Genomic DNA, 16,660 nt, shown 5'->3' with positions numbered 1-16,660 from the left:
TAACCTCATGCTTATGCTTATGCATGAGCATAAGGGAAGTAGATATATGCTCATGCATAATGTCTCTTTTTCCCTCTTTCCTTTCCCTCTTCTTCTCTCTTTCTTTCCCTCTTTCTCATTTTTCAATCTCTCTTTCCTTTCCCTCTTCTTCTCTCTTTTCCTCTTTTTCCCTCTTTCCTTTCCCTGTTCTTCTCTCTTTCCCTCTTTCCTTTCCCTCTTCTTCTCTCTTTCTTTCCCTCTTTTTCCCTCTTTCCTTTCCCTCTTCTTCTCTCTTTTCCCCTTCTCTTATGCTCATGCATAAGCATAAGCATGAGCATATGCTCATGCTTATGCTTATGTATGAGCATAAGAGAAGTAGACATATGAGCATGAGCATATGTCTCTTTTTCCGTCTTTACTTTCCCTCTTCTTCTCTCTTTCTTTCCATCTTTCTCATTTTTCAATCTCTCTTTCCTTTCCCTCTTCTTCTCTCTTTTCCTCTTTTTCCCTCTTTTCTTTCCCTCTTCTTTTGTCTTTCCCTCTTTCCTTTCCCTCTTCTTCTCTCTTTCTTTCCCTCTCTTTCCCTCTTTCCTTTCCCTCTTCTTCTCTCTTTCCCCCTTCTCTTATGCTCATGCATAAGCATAAGCATGAGCATATGCTTATGCATGAGCATAAGAGAAGTAGACATATGCTCATGCATAAGAGAAGTAGACATAAGCATGAGCATATGTCTCTTTTTTCCCTCTTTCCTTTCCCTCTTCTTCTCTCTTTCCCTCTTTCCTTTCCCTCTTCTTCTCTCTTTCTTTCCCTCTTTTTCCCTCTTTCCTTTCCCTCTTCCTCTCTCTTTCCCCCTTCTCTTGTGCTTATGCTTATGCATGAGCATAAGAGAAGTGGACATATGCTCATGCATAAGCATGAGCATATGTCTCTTTTTCTTCTTTACTTTCCCTCTTTCCCTCTTCTTCTCTCTTTCTTTCCCTCTTTTTCCCTCTTTCCTTTCCCTCTTCTTCTCTCTTTCCCCCTTCTCTTATGCTCATGCATAAGCATAAGCATGAGCATATGCTTATGCATGAGCATAAGAGAAGTAGACATATGCTCATGCATAAGCATGAGCATATGTCTCTTTTTCCCTCTTTACTTTCCCTCTTCTTCTCTCTTTCTTTCCCTCTTTCTCGTTTTTCAATCTCTCTTTCCTTTCCCTCTTCTTCTCTCTTTTCCTCTTTTTCCCTCTTTCCTTTCCCTCTTCTTCTCTCTTTCCCTCATTCCTTTCCCTCTTCTTCTTTCTTTCTTTCCCTCTCTTTCCCTCTTCTTCTCTCTTTCCCCCTTCTCTTATGCTCATGCATAAGCATAAGCATGAGCATATGCTCATGCTTATGCTTATGCATGAGCATAAGAGAAGTAGACATATGCTCATGCATAAGCATGAGCATACGTCTCTTTTTCCCTTTCCTTTCCCTCTTCTTCTCTCTTCCAATTTCTCTTTTCTTTTCCCCTTTTCCCCTTTTCCCCTTTCCCCTTTCTCTTCCCCCTTCTCTCTTCTCTCTTCTCTCTTCTCTCTTCCCTTTTCCCCTTTTCCAATCTCTCTTTCCTTTCCCCCTTCTCTTATGCTCATGCATAAGCATAAGCATGAGCATATGTCTCCATCTCTTATGCTTATGCTTATCATGCATATGTCTACTCTTTTCCTTTTCCTCTTCTTCCTCTTTTCCTTTGCCTATGCCTATGCCTATGTCTATGCTTATGTTTGTTTTTTGTTTTTTGTTTTTGTGTTTGTGTCTATGTTAGACATGGAATCATGTCGCACATCTGATGAGTATGGATGGCCTCGCAGGAGGAGAGCTCACGATCTATATGCTCCAGAGGACTTTGATTCCTCTCAGGCGACTACCCCGAGGACTACCCCTGGTCCGACCCCTCTCGGACCCAACACTGCGACTACCCCTGGTCCGACTCCTCTTGGACGTAGCATTGCGACTACCCCTCGAGGAACTCCTTTGCTAGCCGCGCATGGCTTTGTCAGGAGTCCCAACGAGTTTGTAGCATAGATGAGTGATGAGGAGGCAGCGAGATTCTTCTCGTTGCTATCTTAGAGGACCTCAGCAATTCCCTCCCCTACGCTGATGGTTGGACGTACTGCCAAGCGGTTCCCTCATGCCTCTTCGACCGACGGGTCATCACCTACACATGCCTCTCATAAGGGAAGGAAGAGTAGGAAGGGTAGCTTATGTTGTGCTGATTCGAGAGATGTAGACAAGTCAGTACACTCACATTCCTACAGGTCTCCACTTGGTTTGAAGACACAGTATCAGTCAGGTCCCTTGCCCTCTCCTACTCCCACTACTACTCCTCACTTCGGAAGCACTCGCACAGCTTCCACTCCTTCTGACTCTGCTACCATCAGTCCTCCTTACTCATTAGGGCATCTCTCCTATCAAATCACGGCTGTCGGAGAGATAATAGAAGATAGAAAGGACAAAGCAGTGATGGCCACCATGAGGCAGCACGGCTGTCGGAGAGATAATAGAAGATAGAAAGGACAAAGCAGTGATGGCCACCATGAGGCGGTTGATGAGCCATCACTTCAAGAGCAGCATTACTACCTATTGGCGATATTAAGATTACCAAAAGAAGCAGGCGGTCATCAATGAATTAAAACAAAAATACCCTAACCTGCCAAATTGGGAGTTTAATGACGATTATATGCAAGAGCGCATGGGTTTGGTCTCGAAGCATCGTAGATCAACCTTGCGTACTTCCATCACAAAGGGGTTGGCTAAACCCAGCTGGGCAGACAAAGCTAATTGGAAGTTCTTCAAGAAGCAGAATAGAGACCATCCCGAAATGTTCGAGGGTCAGAGGAGGGCTGCGAAGAGACGGCTGGACATCGTAGGTACTTCACACTTTGGTGCAGGCGGACGGTTGGCATTCGAGGCAACCATGGTAAGTCTACTTCTTCTCATTTAATGTATTGTTCTATTTGTTTTACTACATATTACATGCACTTTAGCTAACTCTAAATCTTGTAAATTGGATCCACAATAAGCTACGATAAGTCATCTTCCTATAGATGCAGAGACGCGACGCGCATTTCGCATAGGAACAAAGTCGTGGTTTATTGAGCAAGAGGAAATGGGAGCGACGGTCAAATTGGGCTAAGGTGGCTGCTCGCACGGGATAAGTCTAGTCCTACTTGTAATCTCACTTTTTAAATTGTTTTATTCTTAAAGTTCCAATCTAATTTTCAATTTATATGGTTCACTCTTAGGATCAAAGCTCAAGCATCCCATCATCAGAGGTAAGCGATCACTAGGGCCAGGGATCAGACGCATGTGACGAGGATTAAGAAGAAGGTGTAGCTCATGAGGACCAAGGATATTCAGGCCAACAAGATGAGGACGAGGACGAGGACGATTCGGATGAGTAATAGTAGTAGTAGTAGCAGTTTGCATTTTCTTCGCCATGTATGTCATTTTGTATATCTGCTCGTTTAAGCAAATTTGTATCACCCTTTCGAAAGGGTAATTTTATAACAAACAATGTTGTATATGTTCGACATATATATGCTAATTTTGTTGCTCGATCATTTCATTTGAGCGATTTTGTATCACCCTTTTCGCAAGGGAAATTTTGTTATAATTTTTTTTTTTTTGTAATTTCAAAAAAAAAAAGGATTAGTGGGGCTAAACAGGGCTATAGCAAGCCTTGTTTAGCCCCACTAATCCTTTTTTTTAGTTCTGTTAATCATGGCTATATAGCAACGTTTACCAGTGTCGCTATATAGCAACGTTTAACAGCGTCGCTATATAGCGACGGTTCTTTTCCGACGCTTTTAACGACTTTAATAACGATGTTTGCACTCGTAAATTTTTTTTAAAAAAATGTAAAAAGCGTTGGTATTTTCGTTGGAAAAGGGCCTATGCCTTGTAGTGCAATTCGTTGCAAATCCACACGGATCTACATCATATTGCACTTCATACATGACAAAAGTTGGCCATGCAACTGTAAATGCAATGAATGAAGCGATGTCTCAGTGCTTTGCGAGAAGGCAATCCAGCAAACGAGTAGATCTAAAAGATTAGGAAAGCAATTTTGAACACACAACACATCAGTTTGCAGTAGGTAGCATACTTGTGTTTGTCCTTGCCATTAACTAGCTTAACAAGACAATTTTGCTACATTAACATGAGCCCTCTTGAAGAACGAACACTACTTCTGAAGCACCGCTTTCAGGTAGAGAACATGGATCCACTAAGCACTGACATTTTTTTCGAAGACATTATTGGAAAATATAAAAAAAGACCAGAACACATGCAGAACCTCTGTTTGGTAGAGTTTGCAATTGTATACACGACAACGGGCTACTCAATCAAGAAACGAAAGCGGCTAGGGAGATCATTCGCTTCAACAACTACAACAAAACCAAGGACATTGAGAACCACTACAAGGAGCTTTGTCTACTATACCTACTATTCATGGAAGATGAGCATCACACAAGTGAAACTTTTCCAACGTGGCATGACATTTTCACACATGAGAAACAAACCATTAACAATAACTTCAACGCATTCAACAAAAGCATCACACCACTTGACAATCACAGTGTACCATTAGACTCATTGTCCATGTCAACAAATTGGTATCCTTCACCTACACCTGTCGAGTTTGACTTAAATGTTGAGCTTCAACATGGTTAGAAGATGGCACAACATCAAATTGCTTCGACATTCACTTTCACTTCAATGCCCAACGAAGAGTACTATTGCGAGGTTCGAAAATTGAACACCAAGCAACGATTGCTCCTAGACGATATAATGCTAAAGAAAAGAACAAGACCTCACGAGCAATTGTTCTTGTTCTTGTCTGGGAATGTTGGAATAGGTAAAACTTTCTCCTTGCTACTGCTGGTTTAAGCATTGCAACGTCACTACACTCATGCGTACTTCAACAATGTTGACCTCCCAAGAGTCTTGCTTTTGGCATACACTAGCAAAGCAGCTTGCAACATAGGGGGCACAACTATACACGCAGCCTTGCATTTGCCTTTGCTTGCCTTGACACACAAGAGTCTTTCAACAAAAAAACTAGAGATGTTGTCGCAACTATACAAGGATGTCAAGCTAATTGTCTTTGATGAGGTATCGCTCATAGGCCAAAACACACTCATTGCAGCTGACATGCCGATCTGCAAACTAAAGCACAACCATTCTGAGCCATTCGGGGGAGTCGACATACTGCTATACAGAGACTTTTGCCATAACAAAAAACAACTGGATCTTCTCTTGTAAGCCTTCAATGCTAGCTGCAAATCCTTCAACCTGGTAAGAAAATGCCATGTACTATGAGCTCGACATGCCCATGCGTCAACAGCACGGCAATTTTCTCGACCAACTAAACTGCTTGTGCATAGGCATCCACACCTCCGCTGACCTTTCGCTTATCAATGACATGTATTGTCAACACCCCCCGAACAAAGAAGACACGCCACACCTTTTCTACACAAACGTGTGTAAAGATGCTCACAACCGTGACGTTTTCATGGCCTTGCCAATAGAGTCGGATTGCATCGAAGCGAGGGACATCAGGCACAAAACATGCAGCAAAACAGTATGGATCCCCACAGACTCGAAGTTGACAGGAGGATTGCACAAGGAGTTACACCTCAAACCTGGCATGATCGTCGAAATGTGCACTGGAAACCTTGACATTCTAGACGGGCTTGTGAATGGCACCGATGTGATTTTCAGGTCCGTGACAAAGGAAACGGATCCTCCTATCGTTTGGATTGAATTCACAAAGACATCAACAGGCAGACAGACACGATCAAAATACCACTTCCTCTTCAAAAAAGAAACTCCTAGGACTTGGACTCCTATCTTGCAAATTTCGTGAGAATTTCAAATAGGGAAAAAACACCTAAATACTGTTTGCAGGTACCGATTCCCTATCCAGGCACCTACTACTTGGACAATACATTGTGCACAAGGGCTCACCATGGAATGTCTTGCATTTGACCCATTAGGTATAAAAACACATGGCCTCATATACACAGCGCTATCCTGCATCCATGACCCAGGAAATCTATACATCTTGCAACCGTTGCAAGAAAAACACATTAAGGTTGATGACGCCGTCCTCCAGGAGCTAAATCGATTACGTGAAACTCGGTTGTGGCAACCCCCTCAGTCACTATGAAAACCGGTCATACAACCTGCAATCTTTAAACACAAGGTCCTCGCATCGCATATTTTGTCGACGCCTAGCATCATGGCCGCATCAATCTAGTGCTTGCAAGAACTCCACGTGGTGCGGAGCAACAATGCCACAATACAGGGATTCAACAAAGTACAAGGTAAATCCGTAACTGGGATTGCCACTTTCTGCAAAAGGGTTGTAATTGTTGCATCCTATTTGCTATGAACAAGCTACAAATCCCGCACACAATGACTAGGAGAGAAAGGAAAGATGGAAAAAGAGGAAAAGAAAGAGAGAAGAAGAGGGAAAAGAAAGTGGGAAAGAGAGAAGAAGAGGGAAAGGAAAGAGGGAAAAAGAGGAAAAGAGAGAAGAAGAGGGAAAGGAAAGAGGGAAAGAGAGAAGAAAAGGGAAAGGAAAGAGGGAAAAAGAGGCATATGCTCATGCTTATGTCTACTTCTCTTATGCTCATGCATAAGCATAAGCATGAGCACCTTCTCTCTTTCCCCCTTCTCTTATGCTCATGCATAAGCATAAGCATGAGCACATGCTCATGCTTATGCTTATGCATGAGCATAAGAGAAGGGGGAAAGAGAGAAGAAGAGGGAAAGGAAAGAGGGAAAAAGAGGGAAAGAAAGAGAGAAGAAGAGGAAAAGAGGGAAAGTAAAGATGGAAAAAGAGACATATGCTCATGCTTATGCATGAGCATATGTCTACTTCTCTAATGCTCATGCATAAGCATAAGCATGAGCATATGCTCATGCTTATGCTTATGCATGAGCATAAGAGAAGGGGGAAAGAGAGAAGAAGAGGTAAAGGAAAGAAGGAAAGAGAGGGAAAGAAAGAGAGAAGAAGAGGGAAAGGAAAGAGGGAAAGAGAGAAGAAGAGGGAAAGGAAAGAGGGAAAAAGAGAGAAGAAGATTGAAAGGAAAGAGAGATTGAAAAATGAGAAAGAGGGAAAGAAAGAGAGAAGAAGAGGGAAAGGAAAGAGGGAAAAAGAGACATATGCTCATGCTTATGCATGAGCATATGTCTACTTCTCTTATGCATGAGCATAAGAGAAGGGGGAAAGAGAGAAGAAGAGGGAAAGGAAAGAGGAAAAAAGAGGGAAAGAAAGAGAGAAGAAGAGGGAAAGAGAGAAGAAGAGGGAAAGGAAAGAGGGAAAAAGAGGAAAAGAGAGAAGAAGAGGGAAAGGAAAGAGGGGAAAAGAGGAGAAAAGAGATTGAAAGATTGAAGGAGAGAAGAAGGAAAGGAGGGAAAGAAGAGGAGAGAAGAGGGAAAGAAGAGGAAAGAGAGGGGAAAGAGAGGGTTTCTACGCCCATCACTGCAGCTAGCGCTTAAGGCACTAGCTGCAAGCCAATGCAAATAACAAAAATAACAAATAGAAAAAAGAGGAAGCACTTACTTGAAATAGTACGTCCCGCTCGGTGTTATGGACTGGCCCTACAAAAGAGAGGAAACATACCATTTTTCAAATAAGATGTTAGAGGAAGGAGGAGATTACAAAAGTAACTTCTTGAAAGGAGGAGATTGAGGAGACAAGGAGAAAGAGAAGGAAGAGAAATACAAAAAAGGAAAAGAAGAGGTGAGTCTTCTTTCTTTCTTGAAATCTCGTTTTTTGTTTCAATCCTTTGAAAACAAGCATGAAAACTAGTTTATAGGTTTAGCAATACAAGGAGAAGCACTCACAAAACTAAAGCTAACAAACAAATAACCTACATTATTGAAACAGACTCACCTTTTGAAAAACTTTCTTTCAAGAAACCAAAGAGGGAGAAGGGTGGAGAGGGAGCACAAGAGCTAGGAGAAGGGTGAGGAGTGGAGAATAGAGTGGGAGGTTGTCAAAAATAGATGGGAGGTCGTCAGAAATAGGTGGGAGGAGAGATTGCCTTATTTACTTGAAAGATTAGAGAGTGCTAAAGAAAGCGCCATGCGTAGCGGTAGGTTTCAGTTTTAATCCACAGCGTCGTAATATAGCGACGCTTTTCCATCGCTATATAGCGACGTTTTTAATGAAAAGCATCACAATATAGCGACGGAACAGAGCAAAACGTCACTATATAGCGATGCTTTAAGACACTTTTTATTCTAAGTTGAAGGGAAGCTCATAGATGCTATTTTATAACTGTTAATATATTTTCTTGCAACTTATGTTGTGATTTTATGTGTAGATGAAAGGGATGAGTGGAAGCTCATCCGATGATGCGCCAACGTGCGGGAGCACAAAGTGGCTTACGGAGAAGTTATAATGTCATTGCACTCATTGCAAGCGAGAAGTACGACATTAACATCGTATTATCATGTGCCACTTACGGATGTATGGGGAGGAGCCTGAACCAGTACCCATCATTGGTGTTGCACGTGTTGATGGACTATTGGTAAGTCAAAGCTATTTAAGTTTGTAGTCTTATTGGATTTAAGTTCGTAGTCTTATTGGATACCAAGAAATACAAGATCTTATATTTACACGAAATCTTAAAACAGGATGAGGAGGCTGACGAGGGTACGCATATACCTTCACACTTTGAGCAAGACTATAGTCTCCCAAATGATGATGAGGGTATGGTTGACATGATGTCAAAATGCGAGAGTTGAATCAACACAATTGTACGAGGGTGCTAGGATGTCTAAACTACGTGCTTGTCTCTCAATCTTGAATCTGCAAGTAAAGTATGGGTGGTTGGATACAAGTGTCTCGGCCTTAATGAGGTTAGCTCTTGCATTAATTTGACTCATTATTTGGATATTGTTTGTTTTGAGAATCATCATGTTTGTTTTGAGAAACATCATTTGGATAGTGTATACCGAATCATCATTGTTCGAAGCGTATGTATGTTTGAATTATCATAGGTTGCTCCAGAAGATGTTGCCTGCACAAATACCATGCCCGCATCAAGAGATGAAGCGAAAAAGATGCTAACAACAGTGGGTATGGATTATGATACCATCCATGCTTGCCGTAATGATTGTATTCTCTTTCGTCGTGAGCATGGAGATTTGGCAAGTTGTCCAAAGTGTGGGAAACAATGATATAGAGATGACTTGCAGGGTGAGCGGATACCGGTAAAGGTCTTGAGACACTTTCCCATCATTGCAAGAATACAACACATGTTTCGATGCAAATCCATAGCAGAGTTGATGACATGGCATGCATCTCATCGGTCCAACAATGACACATTGAGGATTCTCGCAGATTGTGCAGCTTGAAAGCACATAGATAATCAGTGGCCGGACTTTGCGAGGGAGCCATGCAACTTACATCTTGGGCTCGCCATGGACGGCGTGAATCCTTTTGGGTTACGCTTGACATCTTGGTCGACATGGCCCATTGTCATGGTGAATTACAATATCCCACCATGGCTAACGATAAAAAGGGGACACCTCATGCTTGCACTACTTGTGCCAGGAAAGTACAAGGCAAAAAATATGGACGTGTACATGACACCTTTGATAGAGGAGTTACAGATATTATGGAGAGGAGTGCAGGTCTTTGATATTTCCAGAGCTCCTAGACATACCAATGATATTTTGGTCAGGGGTATCTTGATGTGGACCATGCATGACTACCCAGGATATGGAGAGTGCACAGGTACATGGTTGTGTCTCTACATATATAATGAGGGATTATGCTTTTATGACTCTCTTTCACATGCATGTCTTATACTAACACATTCATGCATGCGTGCAGGACTTGTTACAAGTGGGTACCATGCTTGTCCTGTTTGTGGACCGGGTTTGAAATCGCTTGCACACTACTCCAAACATATGAGGAAAAATGTTTATGAAGGTCATGCTCAATACCTTCTGCTCAACCATCTCGCATGTGGAGTCAGCTTGATCCACCACTATCATATTTGAAGGCAAGTGACTAGATTCAAGCTTGGAGGGTGAATGGAGAGGAACCTCCTCTTGGTATGAAGAGGCTAACGATCTTTCACGAGCTTCCTTATTGGGGTCAGTTACAAATCAATCATCTCTTGGATCCCATGCATATCTTCAAGAATGTGGGGGCTACTATTTGGGCACACTTGGTTGGTTCCAAAGATCGAGAGGAGTGCGAGAAGACTTGCGTGCTATGAATAAGATGTCTCGTTTGTGGCCCCAAGTGCATGCTTCGGGAAAAGTTGTCCTCTCGAAAACAATGTGGATCCTCTCTACGAGGGAGGAGGCAGCAATCAAGGCAGACATTGCCTCTTTTCAAACACCGACAGGGTACATGCATTGCTTGAAAGGAGCATTTTCAAACGACAATAAGCTTAGTGGGCTCAAGTCCCATGATTGGCACAAGGTCTTACAGGTATTCTAAGTAAAATTAGTGTACCAATAATCATGATGCGTTAGCGTAATTATGATTATATTATATTGTTGACATGACTTCTTTGTTGCTTTGATAGATCATCCTCCCAATTACAATAAAAGGGTGCTTACAAGAAGATGTTAGAAATGCTATATTCAAGATCTGTGGTATTGTGAGGTATGCTTACTATCAAATCGCATTGATTGCATTTTCTTCAATTTAAGCTGATTAATCTGTAGACTGATTATGAAAATATCTTACATGGACATGTGAAATAGGTGGATATCTCAAAAAGAGATCTCCATATCAAGCATCGAGAAGTCTAGGGTGGAATCCATCAAAGCCGTATGCTTACTTGAGAAGCACTTTCCCTCGAGCATTATGACAACTCAAGTCCACTTGCTTGTGTACATAGTTGATGAGGTGGCTATTGCAGGTACCATTCATAGTTGATGGATGTTTTTTCTCAAGCGGTTTATGAAAACTTTAAAGAGATTTGTAAGACAAAGAGCAAGATTAGAAGCAAGCATGGCAGAGGGATGGCTTGTGCAAGAGTCATTAGTATATAACACAGAGTTTCTTGCATCCACGGATCCTGATATGCCGTAAGCTTGGCATAACAACGATGATGATCGCATCGTTGGCAAGGTTCCCCAAGGAAAAGGGATTGAAAGAAAGATGAGCGAAGAGGAAATGGAGAAATTCAATAAGTTTTGTATCCTCCATAGCCCTAAGATGCAGAAGTGGATTGAGAGATATGAAGTGGCCAAAGCAAAAAGAATAAATGCAAGGATAAGATTCAGAGTAATGTACAAGTGATCGCAACCATATCCATGGGATTTGGCGCTTCTCCCCACTCACATGTCACTTGATTGGCTACAACTGGCTCTACGTAAAGCCGACGTGATGGAGAGACAATAAACGAGTGCGAGCGAGAGTTATCATCTAGATGTATGGTGCATGTAAGTTTCTTACCTCTTGATGTAATTAAGTAATTATTTGTGGCAATATACGCTATAAAATAGATGCATCTTCATTGTTTTAATGATGCTCTTTTATAGTACAAAAAGTACAGTGCATTATGGTCATATGGATGACATTTTTGCGTGGAACGCATCGATTCAAAGAGAGTCACGTATGATTGTGGAGTCATGGCTAACTTCACACAAGATAGCCGAGCGAGTGCTTCGGATACCAATCTTCTCTCCTCACAGTTGGATTATTGTGGAACCATATGCGACATCTATGAAGTTGATTTCAGACGATTTAGTATTTTCATTCTTGATGTAAAATGGTTTAGAAGTATTTACAACGGTCCCCATGCGATAGTGAGAAAAGATAGTAGCAATTTCTTTGCAATAGATTCCACCAAACATTGGACTGATGAAAGTGATACTTTTGTTCTTCTCGAGCACTGCGGGTAGGTGCATACTAATGATTTAATTAATTGAAGCTTTCGTTTTTAAAGATCCATTGATACATGTACTTGAGCATAATTTCATATATATAATTGATGACATTTGGCACCCATCTTCAATATAGGTGGTTTTTCATCCGGATCGTTCTGATCCAAGATGGTGGTACGTGATCCAAGCTGCACCACAAAGTAAGCAAATTCTTGAAGATAGAGATGTGGATATGGAGATGCCACTACCAATGCTGGATCCAATTGATCTCGATGAATCTAGCGAAGAAGATGAAGATCACAATATGAGCCAAGAGGAAGATGCGCATAATGACATCACACGGGAGGAAGATGGAGATCATGATATTGAGGAAGAAGACCAATCATCAAGAATCACCACACTTTATTAAAGAAGATGATCAAGTACTTTTAGGTGAACGTACGATGCTAGAGTACGATGATAATATAGGAGATCAACTCAGTATAGAGTTGGAGATAGACTTGTTTGGTGCCTTAGACTTGGCTCAAGATGAAACAATTGATGTAAATGCTCTTAACTGATTTTTTCATCTCAAACTTGGACATGAATATATGAGCTTCGAAGGCTTGATGTACATGCTCTCATATTTTTATTCTCTATGAGATCAAACATGTATGAAAATTTAAAAAAATTTATCATTGGAAAAAACTAACTTTTAAGGCCTATATGAGTAAAAAACCTCTCTGGAAAATGTCGCTATAAAATAGTATCTCAGTGTCGCTATATAGCAACACTCATAAGTCGCTATATAGCATTTTTGTAATAGTCGCTATATAGCGACGTTTATCTAACATCGCTATATAGTGATGCTTTACGAGACGCGCTTTTCATACCGACGATTAGCACCCCGCGCGCACTAAATGTCAGTACGTAAACATCGCAATAGGATCTGTGTGTAGTAGTGTTGGATGTCAGTGTTAGCCTCCCACAATCTAGAGATGTCAATATTGAAATTGTTCGTGAATATATCTTTGGGGTGTCTGCGCAAGAACATTGTTGCTTGCCTGATGTTTGCACCCAAGGCGAGGATGTAATCTTCTTTTAATAATGTTAATGCTTCCAGAAAACTATCAAACCCAAGGTCTTGGATTGATGCTTCACCGAGCAGGCTATTGATTGTTTTGTAGTTTCTTTTGTGTTTGTTGATGTTTGTTGTGTCGTTCAATGGGTGCAATATCCTTGTTGACCGCATGAGGGGCCTAGGGAAATTAAAATGGCAAGATTGTCCCCTTTTATGGCATGTTTTCCTATGCTTGTGCCTTTGAATGTCTTTGTTCTCAAGTGCAAGCAATGAGATATCAGTTGATATGTGCTTGTCAATGAAAGCTCCAATGTCGGAGTCGAGACCTGCACCAAGGATAGGTGCATCCTTAATCCATAGGAGACTGTGATCATGTTGGCTCCCTCTGTTTTGGAATTCCGTTACAAAGAAAAAGTTGAGCACCTTACCCAAGATTGTTGCATCCTACTTAAGTAGACGCTTCGTTGATTGGAATTTGTGAACATAGTACCTTGCAATCGTGACGGGATCATCTCATATCAGTTTACATAGATCGATGTCCTGGGTGTCTATGCACTGTCCAGAAGTAGTTTTTATGGCCTTTTTTAGACAAGAGACCAAAGGGTTCCAGTTCTTCTCTATGGTGGAGAAAGTCAAGAAAAAAGTCGGGGGCCCTAGTTATCTGACCATTGCAAATAGGCTCTTTTTCAACTTGTGTTCGTAGTCAGAGGATGTGCACAGACATGCGAAGTCACAAAAATCAATGTGTGATTGGAAAAGCTGCTCGATGTCCGTGTCCTTCCCTGCATCCTTTGCTTATATTCATCGGTCTTGCAATTTCCCTTTTCGCATGTGGACCCAAGATAAGGACAATACTTGGGCTTTCATTGCCTTGAAGAATAGGTTTGCTATGGACATTGCAAACCGCCTGTCCTTATTTGCCAGCTCATACCGAGCAATTTCTTGGTAGGAAGCTCTTCGTGGCACCTTGTATTGCTGAGGCTCTGTCCATAGAAAAACTCTTGTTTGCTGTGGCAAGAGTTTTTTTGATTTTGTAGACTTTTGAGGCAATAGCTTGCAATGAATGCACGAATGAAGGAAAGGACTCTACATAGTGCATTGCAATGTGCTTCGTGGTTGCATCAGCCATTGTGTCGACTAAAGCAAGTTCATGTGGGTCAGTCCATTGCATGTATGCTCATTTCCATTTGCATCTATGCAATGGCGACAACTCAGTGACCTCATCCATCAGAATTGTCTTCGGCTTAGCGGAAAGAGCATTGTGTCCAAAGACAGTGTGTGTGCTTGCAATGTCTTGACAACTGAGCTCGAATGGACATTGGAAGATCTGGCTTGCTCGTTCAAGGCAGTCTTGTAGCAAGGCACATGAGCTTGAGCTGGCTCGCAGAATTAGAGTGACATGCTCAGGGTCAATCCTCTGTGGTGATATCAAGCGCGACATTGAAAGCATATCTCTCCAAGGGAACGACAAGCATGTCGAAGAGAAGAGGATGGAGTTGCTTAGTGATTGTAGTAATGACTCATATGTATGAGTGGGAAAGAAGTCAAGCAAGCATACCACGATGTCATGATTGTTCAGGTGCAATGATTTGAAAGTTGCATGTTTTCGTTCATCAAAAGCTTCTATGTCAAATTGCTCATCCATTGGACAAATGAAAATTTTTCCTTTTCCCTATTATTGCAAGTTTAAGTAATAAACAACTTACAATCCAGTCCAAGCCACAAATCTATTGCAAACACCAAGCAAGTACAATAGTCTCTTCATGCGTTCAACTCGAATGCAACCAATTGACTAGAGCTGTTAATAGTGAAGCTTCTAGCAGGCTTGATGCTGAGGAGCATCAAATGTACATTTAGAACACTCTCAATGTAGAGCTCGAGGAAAGGTGCTTGCAAACGGACCAGGTTGTCGACTAGCATGCCACGGATGGTGCTCGAGATGTTCGCACCATCACGACCATAGATATGCCCTTTCAAGAGAGGAACCTTGGAGATGAATTGGATGGACTTGCAACTAAAACTTTTCAGGGTGACCAGGGTCACAATTGACTCGCGTGCTGCCACAACACGTGCATTGGAACTCCACAAGCTATGCATTTAGGTTCGTGAAAGGCAGAATGCCTAAGACCTGTAGGGGCAAAAAGCTAAGATGTTAGCAAAGGATTTTTCTAGAGGCAATAGTTTGAGTCAATGCAAGCTTACTCTTTGACCATATCCAAGTTTGGATACTTGCGCCATGAAAACTTCCTGGAGCTCCATCTTCTTCCCACCATCAGGAATCTCTGCCAGTATGCTGAAGTCGTAAAATCCCAAGGTGTTTTTTATTGTCATGAAGGAGACAGTTTGGAGTGTGTACCTCACAATCCCATCCTCATTGTACTCCTGTACAAAGCATGTGAGGATGCTCTTGCGTTCACCTACGAAAGCGAGCTATTGAAAAAACAAAGGATTCAGCCATGGGCTTTGCAACTCGATGAAAGTGCTTCGACGAAGAACATCTACCTTAGACGAGGTCGATGGAATTTAACAACAAAAGAATGGTTTCACTAAACAACATTTGTTTAATGCGAGGAACTTACAGCAGAATGATCTTCATCATGTGGCCTGTCAGCAACGATCAACTGATCTACCGCAAAACTGTCTCCATCGACCTTTATAACCACAACACTTATTGTGCCCATGACAGTGGAAATCGTTCCAAGTTTCATCCTCAGAGTCCAAGCTGCACAGCGCATAAACTCTGCTATGGTTGTCTCATTCACAAAGTTGATAGTCCCCTCAAACTCCTGCCCCTTAACAACAAGCGTAGTTGCATCCACATACAAAGAGTAGTATGCGCTTCCTCCTTCACCCGTGCGCTACTAACTGTCGCTCCCTCGATCTTGTAGAAAGAGATTGGGATGAGAACGTCCTTGTATTGCTGGACAAAGAAGTGGGGGACAACTAAAGTAATCATCTCACAGTTGTGCTGGTTCGTGAAGTCTGCAAGTAGACGCGTGTCATACTTGGCATTCTTTGCCTTGAAAGTACCATACTTCATGAGCAGCATCCCTCGAAAGCGAACCTATGCGTGATCGTGTCTATGATTTCAGTTGTGCAATACAGGCAAAGCATTCCCACCCACTACGAACCTCCAATCCGTGGTGATTAGAGCCTTATGGTCCGTTCCTACATCCTTTGGTGGGTTTGAAGTTGCCTCATTTGGATTAAGGGGTTCCCCTAGCTCATTGCATGCGTCTTTCTAAGTGGAAGATGCTTTGCTTGCTGCACCAAGTGACAAAATGCTTGGTTTAAAGACCAAGGAATTTCAATATTATTCATTCTCCTAAATTGTTTACTTGTTCGTTCTTTTTTTGTTTCTTATTAATAACAAAACATTCCATTGCTTCTTATTAATAATAAAACATTCTAATTATTAGCCTAAGAAATTGTAACTGCCCATGACAGATATACAAATAAAATGTCAATCACAAGTGAATACAAAAAACTGTCCGAACCACAAAACATTCCAATTACTAAGTTCACAAATTATAATTGTCGCAATTTAACACAAGAAACTACCCAAAGAAGACATGTGTTTGCTAACAAAATAGACACGTTTCACGTAACAAAAAAGCTCTACCAAACCTTCAGGCGTTTCCTCGTCATACCAAAACCAAAACAACAGTAATTTTTTGCAAAAAATTCAGAACAAAAATATCCCTTCTCTTGACGCATCAGACACACAGCA

Source organism: Dipteris shenzhenensis, chromosome 2 (assembly GCF_047967505.1).
Source record: "Dipteris shenzhenensis isolate YYH24624 ecotype China chromosome 2, Dip_SZ_1.0, whole genome shotgun sequence".
In the NCBI taxonomy this organism is placed as follows: Eukaryota; Viridiplantae; Streptophyta; class Polypodiopsida; order Gleicheniales; family Dipteridaceae; genus Dipteris; species Dipteris shenzhenensis.
Note: the sequence above shows the minus strand (reverse complement) of the source record.